This window comes from Empidonax traillii, unplaced genomic scaffold, assembly GCF_003031625.1.
Source record: "Empidonax traillii isolate 1590-97213 ecotype Southwest subspecies unplaced genomic scaffold, ASM303162v1 scaffold1448:size107159, whole genome shotgun sequence".
NCBI lineage: Eukaryota > Metazoa > Chordata > Aves > Passeriformes > Tyrannidae > Empidonax > Empidonax traillii.
The window spans coordinates 100,146-107,048 of record NW_020956641.1 but is presented as its reverse complement, the minus strand read 5'-3'; the positions used below and the strand labels follow the sequence as shown (position 1 = coordinate 107,048).

The 6,903-nt window shown below is 50.9% G+C and overlaps 1 protein-coding gene across 4 annotated transcripts in view; it reads left to right on the top strand.

Annotated features, from left to right (window-relative positions):
• The first annotated feature begins 711 nt into the window (after positions 1-711).
• NACC2 (NACC family member 2) overlaps positions 712-6,903 on the top strand; it is a 23,703-nt gene continuing 17,511 nt past the window's right edge. The window contains exon 1 of one of the 4 annotated variants that reach the window (XM_027907383.1): positions 712-783. The gene's annotated coding sequence lies outside the window, so the exon portion shown is untranslated. Of the gene's footprint in view, positions 784-5,666; positions 5,690-6,631; positions 6,820-6,903 lie in introns of those variants that run through there. The other 3 variants (XM_027907384.1, XM_027907385.1, XM_027907381.1) reach the window with 3 other exon arrangements.

Here is a 6,903-nt window from a genome sequence, read left to right as displayed (position 1 = left end):
TGAGGGGAGCATCTCAGGGCACCAATTTTAGGATTTTCAGGGGTTTTTGCTTAACGACCAAACCCCTTGTTCCTGAAAAACCTCCTGTGCAGTGTCATATTTGCTCCTCTAAGCCCAGAAGCACAGAGTTAAATGTCTGCAGTCTATACCCCCCCCTGTCTGCAAGCTTATATTTCCATTAAGGATCAAGCTCGGATGCAATTGTAGCTTTGCTTTATAGACTATTAAAAGTTTAATGTATAAATGCCTCCCTCCGCCAGAACTTTTTGACAGGCTTGTTTTCCAGCCCTGAAATTCCTGCTAAAAAAACCCACGGAGATCCCGATTGCTGCACAGACTCGGCTGCCCTTGAAGGGTTAATTATATTATGCCTCTTTTTTTTTTTTTTTTTTTTTTGTTTAAAGCAGGGAGAATAAGCTGTAGCCAAAAGTAAAAGTCATTAATTTTAAGACAGAGATGTAAGCAAAGTTTCCTTCCCCTCTGCAGGTTGGTCAGGGTAGGCTATGCAGTAATTGAAAAGTAAAGGCAATTGAATTACAGGCTCCTGTCCAAACCGAGTGCGATTTCTTCTTCTTCTTCTCTGTCTCTCTGCCTTTTTTTTTTTTTTTTTTTTTTTTTTTTTTTTTTTACAACCTCCATTGCATCAGAACTAGGCAGTATTCCTGATGTTCTCATGTGTGTTAATGCTGACTCACAGACTAACTTGCACAAGAAAAAAAAACACACAGGCAGCTCCACCATACTAGGTAATGAGCTCTAGCAAGAAGCAGCGTCTGATGTTTTGTAAGCTTTTCTTAATTGACCTTTTAAGATATTTACTTTATTTTAAAGCTTTCTGTTCCGTAGTGGCACGGTGGTAGGACTGAGTCATGCATGTTATATATTGCCTGCTCTGCTGTTGTGTCCTAGGAGTGAGGAGAATAGGATTCAGCATGGCACTTGTCTTTCTGATGTGTTACGGATGGGAATTAGTGCTTGTGCTGGGATGCTGGAGGCAGGGTGATGGGGTTGCTGTTTTGCTTTCTGCTGGCTGCAACTCACTCGGGGTCTGGAGTTTTTATTAGGTGGCAAAATATTCCATCCTGCTGGGTAATTGTATTTTTTTTAATCCAGGTCTCTCCCTTTCCCTTCTCCTTGCAGCAGTCGGGGGGGGTGTGGGGGGGGTGTGGGGAACCAACCCAACATTAAAATGTTGCGTTTTCTATTCTTTGCTTCTCCTTGGTTTGAGAGGCTCTTAAAATCAGTGATAAGGAAGGGAAGAAGGAAAGAAAAAAACCCAAACAACTAATGAAATAATAATGGCAGTAACACGCTTCACCCGGGCTGAATGACGGCACTTTTCGGAGGCTGCCGGGTGGGTGACCTCGAGGAGCCGCGATGTGCCCGGGCTGCTGGTGACTCACCTTGCAGCAGGACAGAGCCCAGGAATGGGGCTGTGCCAGGGCTGTGCCAGGGGCCTGGGGGAGAGACCCCTCGGGGCTTTGCTGGGGTCCCCAAGGAGTGACCTCTCGGGGCTGTGCCAGGGTCTCCAGGGAGAGATGCTGGAGGCTGTCCCGGGGTCTCTGGGAAGAGACCCCAGGGTTGTGCTGGGGTTCCTGGGGCTGGGCTGGGGTCCCCAGGAGGAGATGATGGGGCTGTGCTGGGGTCCCCACAGAGAGACCCCTCGGGGCTGTGCTGGGTCCTCAAGGAGAGATCCCTCGGGGCAGAGTTGGGGTCCTCAGGGAGAGGTGCTTGGGTTTATGCTGGGGGTCTCCATGGAGAGACCCCCAGGGCTGTGCCAGGCTCTCTGGGAAGAGACCAGTGCTGTGCCAGGGTCCCCATGGAGAAACCCCTCCCAGCTGTGCTGGGGTCCCCAAGGAGAGACCTCTTGGGGCTGTGCCAGGGTCCCAGGGCGAGATGCTGGGGGCTGTCCCAGGCTCTCTGGGAAGAGACCCAAGGGCTGTACTGGGGTTCCAGGGGCTGTGCTGGGGTCCCCATGGAGAGATGCTTGGGACTGTACCAGGGTCCTTGGGGACAGACCCTGGGGCTGTGTTGAGGTCCCCAAGGAGAGACCCTTGGGCTGTGCTGGGGTCCCTGAGCAAAGCCCTGAAGGCCGTGCCATCACCCCACCCCAGGCTGCCCTGGCAGTGGGACCACACACACCTCCTGAGCTGCATCATCAAGCATTAATCCAGCTCACTTTCCCATCTTCTCCCCCATTCCCTGCCCGAGCCTGCAGGTCTGTACTTTCTGTGTGAACTTCCATGCTGAAGGAGCCCCGTGCTGCGTGTCTGCTGCGTGTGGGCTGCTGGGGTGCTACCGAGGAATATTTGCAAATTCACTTCGGGCTCTTAAGAAGGCAGAAATAATCTTCTTTCCCCCATTGCCACTGGCTGCTGCACTAAAAATAGGGGCCGGCCGCGCCGCTTGCCACTTGCAGCATTTCAGAAATAAATACTTTGGAGCTGCAGCTCCCGGTGCTGCAGGAGAGGAGTCTCGCTAGGACTGGCATTTGATTACTGAACTTAACCTTGTTTTGCTCTGTGCAGGCATCCACAGCATTCCACGGCCCTGCCCCGATCCCTCTCCCTTCCCCTCCGGGATTTTCTCGCCCTGACAAGGGGGGAAATGCTCAGTTTTGGGGTTGGGGGTGGGGGGGATGCGATGACTTTTTGGCTTCTTGTCTCCCTGCAGTGCAAGGTGTGTGGGGGGGATGCACTGCCTAGACCTGAAGTGCATTTTATTTGACTTAATTTAACTCTTTCTTTTATTTAACTCTTTCTTTTATTGAAGGCATTGCAGCAGCTCTGGGCTCAGGGGATGGTTCTTGGCTGCTGAGTTCGCAGGGAGCTGTTGCCTATTTTCCCTTGGGTTTATATAAAAGTGCATTTCCTTTGCATTCAAAGGGGGGGAAACAACCCCAAACCCGTGAACTGAGGGCAGGGCAGGTGGCACCCTGTGCCTGGGGGTACTGGGTGGCTTTGGTGGGTAACATCCCCCTGCTAGCCTCAAATCCAAGGGTGGGATTTTTTTCCCCCCTCTCTCCTCATTTACAGAAGAAAGAGAAGTTTCCTTTGACCCTTTGGGGCCTTCAAGGGCAGGACTTTTCAGCTCTTTTCTTTGGAGGGGCTTTGGCTGGGGGGGTGAAAGCCTTTGGCTGCTTTGTCTCCCACCCCCAGAGGGTCCCTGTCCCTTTGTCCCTGTCCCAGCTGCTGCCCAGAGCACCTTCCTGGGGGAACTGCAGCACTTCGGGGATATTTGGGGTTTTTTTGGGGGGTGATTCACCACTGACTCTCTCTCTATGTTGTTTGGCTAACTAAAAAAGACAATTTAAATACATTATCTAATTATTTCTGATTACTCCTGAGAGAGCTCTGATGGCAGCATCTTATTCCAGGTCGATGCTTTTTTTCCTTTGTTGCTGTCACCTCTTCCCAACCTTTCAGGCCACGGAGCAGGGAATTAGTTTGGAAAAGGGCAAAACTACCTTTTTTTTTTTTTTTTTTTACCCCCAAAGCAGATGAGGGCAGAGGCTGAGAATTCCCAAACTCTCCTGGAAGTTGTCTCAAATAACAGCTGCATTTTTTATGAACATCTTGTGACAAAGGCTATGACTTTACAAAAAATCAGGCAGAGATGTACAAATCGTCCTGCTGTATCCAAGTGCTGGAAAAAAAGAGGCTGCCTTCAGAAAACAAAAGGATGTTTTGCCTGAGCGGTCTCATATGTCAAATAATCAAAGTAGGAGGCACTTGGCTGGTTTTAATCCACTTTGGTCCAAGTTTTCCTGGTTGGAGGTGTCCAGTTGATGGTCTGTCACCTGTAGGACACGGCAGCCCAAAGGGGACTGGGATTTTTTTGGGTGGGGAGGGTGCTGGGGGCTCCTCCTGCACCTTGGGGCACGGCTCAGCTTGGGAGATGAGGTTGGAAAAATACAGTTTCCATCTGGAATTGCAAAGGTCATTTTTCCTGCAGCGCAGCTCTTCCAATGTCAGATGGGCTGAAGCCATTTCAAACCCTTCAAAAGTCGCTTGCTGCTCTATTTAAAAGGAAAATGATGATATTTAGTAGAGGATCTTTTTAAGATAGACATTGTCAAGTGTTACTGCTTTTGCCATCCAGTCACAGTAATATTTTGTTGCTGCTGTTTTTAGGGAATGTGAGGTTTGGTCATGAGCAGGCTCTCCTTGGCTTTCAGGACTTCCTTAATTTCTTGGATTCTTGGGGGATCTGGGGTTGTTGGTGGTTTTGGGTTGGGTTTTTTTTTTATTTTTTTTTTAAATACAATCTGGTCATAAAAAGGCAGGGGCAGAGGGAGGAGGAAGGAGAAAAAATTCCAGCAGTCCTGACTGGAGGTTTATTGGAGTGGTTTGGGCTTTTGCTGGTACAGCTTGGCTTGTGTTCCTCAGTGCACTTTCTAGACCAAAAACTGTTACTTTTCTCACCATTTTCCCTCAGAGCCATATTTTGGGAGGGACCAGGTGTGTGGAGCATCTTGGTTCAAACTCTGATCTCTGCTGGGAGGTTGTACATGAGATCTGCCAAGGACTTTGGGAGGCTGGGGCACTCTGGTAGGACTTAAACCTACCCTAAACCAGCTCAGTTTTGGTGTTTTTAGGGAGACATGGGTTGCTCCTGGCATGCCTGGCTTGTTTATAGAGCAAATTCTAAGCCATATTAATAATTAATATCTATTTCAAGTTGGCTTGTTCTGTGCTACTGAGCTGTCCTTGGCTGGTCTCACACATCCTGCCCTGCTGGGTCCGAGGAGGTCCCGTCCAGGGCATTCCTGGTCTCTCCTCCAGTTTTTAGGGAGCCCTTTCTGGGAGAAAAGAGGAGGAAGAGAGATCCTTCTCCACCCATGGTCTGGGTGAGGCTTAAGCAGTGAAGTTTATTCTGTGAAGCACTTTTTTCTCGGTGATTCTCACAGGTCCACAGTGGATCTGTGTTTGCCAGGGCAGATTCCATCCCTCCACCAGCAGAGAGGGGTGGTGGGATGGTGGGAAGAGGTTTTGGGGGCTCTCAGGCTCGGCTGTCGAGGGGTCATCCCTGACCTCTTCATGGGATGTCACCTTGGGCCGCTCTCTTTGCCTTTGCCTCCTCATCAGCAGCAGGCAGAGATCCCAGTGAGCTGCTGTGGGGTCACTGAGCATTCCCAGTGCCCAGAGGTCCTGCTCTGATAGCGGGGTGGCTCTGCCAGGCATCAGGAGGCTGCAGGTCCCGTGGGATGCAAGAGCAGCCGTGCTGGGGGAGTTGCTGGAAGGACAGGGGAAAGGCAGCCCAGCCCTGGAGTTGAACTTCATGCACCAAACATCTCTCTGGATGTGGGAGTGGAGATCTGAGCAGCATCAGGAGGGAAAGGGTCACGCCAGAGCATGGCCAGCCCTGTGCTCCCTGCAGTTGCCCCTCCACTAAGGATGGGTTGACCTCCCACCTCCGAAATTTGAACTGTGTGGGACCATCCGAGCGGAGCAATTGAGCCAAGTTGGAGGCCAGTGGCAGAACTAAAAACACCCTGGGCAAGGCAGAAGTGAGCAAAGGGAGGCCCCACCCTCTTTCCCAGAAAAAAAGCACCAAACATGCTCAATAAATGCGAAGGTAATTTAAAATCTGAATCCAGGAGACAATGTGACTGGGATTTCATTACTTAAGCAAATGGATTTGCTTTTAGTGGATTCAGCCACAGACTGAAAGAAGCTTTCCCCAAGGGGTAAACATTTTTCCTGCATTTGAAAGGCTTTCTTGTATTGGGGAGGGGCTGGGGGGGGGGGGCAGGAGGCAGGACTGTGGCTGCTCAAGGAGCACCTTTATTTTGGGCAGATTTGGGCATTCCCAAAGCTCTGCTGTTGGGTGGGTGGTTTTTGGGGGGCTCTTGGGGTGGGATGCTGGGGCAGGTGGGAGGATGCTGAGGAGGATGCAGGGGGTGCTGGGGGGGATTCAGGGGATGCTGGGCAGGATGCAGGAGGTGTTGGGGTGGATGCAGGAGGATGCAGGGGACATGCTGGAGGGATGCAGGAGGATGCTGAGGGGATGCAGGGCTGATGCAGGAGGATGCTGGGGGTGCAGGATGATACTGGGGAGATGCTGAGGGCATGCAGGAGCATGCAGGGGAGATGCAGGACGATACTGGGGGTGATGCAGGAGGATGCTGAGGATACAGGGGATGCAGGAGGATGCTGAAGGGTACCAGGGATGCTGGGGATACAGGAGAAAGCTGGGGGGATGCAGGGGATGCTCCCCACCCCTGCTCAGTGCCTTCCTCCGGCCGCAGGAGTTAACCAGCAGCAGTGCCAGCTCTGCAGACTGTTTGGAATAGTTTAAATGCTTTGACACTCTGGATGTACTAGATGGCAGGGGAGGCAGTTTACAGCGTAATTCATATGCAAAACTGCACTATAAATTTAAAACCTGTCTCAGTTGCCGTGGCACCACTAAGCATTTCATCAGCATACAGTACAGTATTTCTGCCATCTTTGTTTGCATTGCAGTGACTCATCAAAAGTCTGTCTTGTACCAACACTGAGAGCATTCCTCTGGCACTGATATTTCTCTGTTTTTAAAGCTTCGGTTTGAAACTGGCATTTACTTCAGGTCCCTAATCAAAGGGCTCTATTCATTGCAGAGAGCAGCCTGAATGTTAATCTGCATCCGGCCTATTCATTTAGATGCTGTGCGCTGCCGGGGAGATTTGACTTGGTAAAAGCTTCAGCTCCAGCAGATACAAACCCAGGGCTTGATACTCTGTTTTATTTCCCCCCCCCCTCCTCCTCCCTCCCCTGAGCCCTCGGCGGCAGCGATCGGGGGACCCGGAGCCCCCTCGGCGAGCGGAGGCTGCTCAAGGTACGTTCGCTCCCAGCCGGCCGAAGGCACCGGGAACTTCCTCGCTTGGAAGGAATTTTTTTTTTTTTTTTTTTTTTTTTTTTT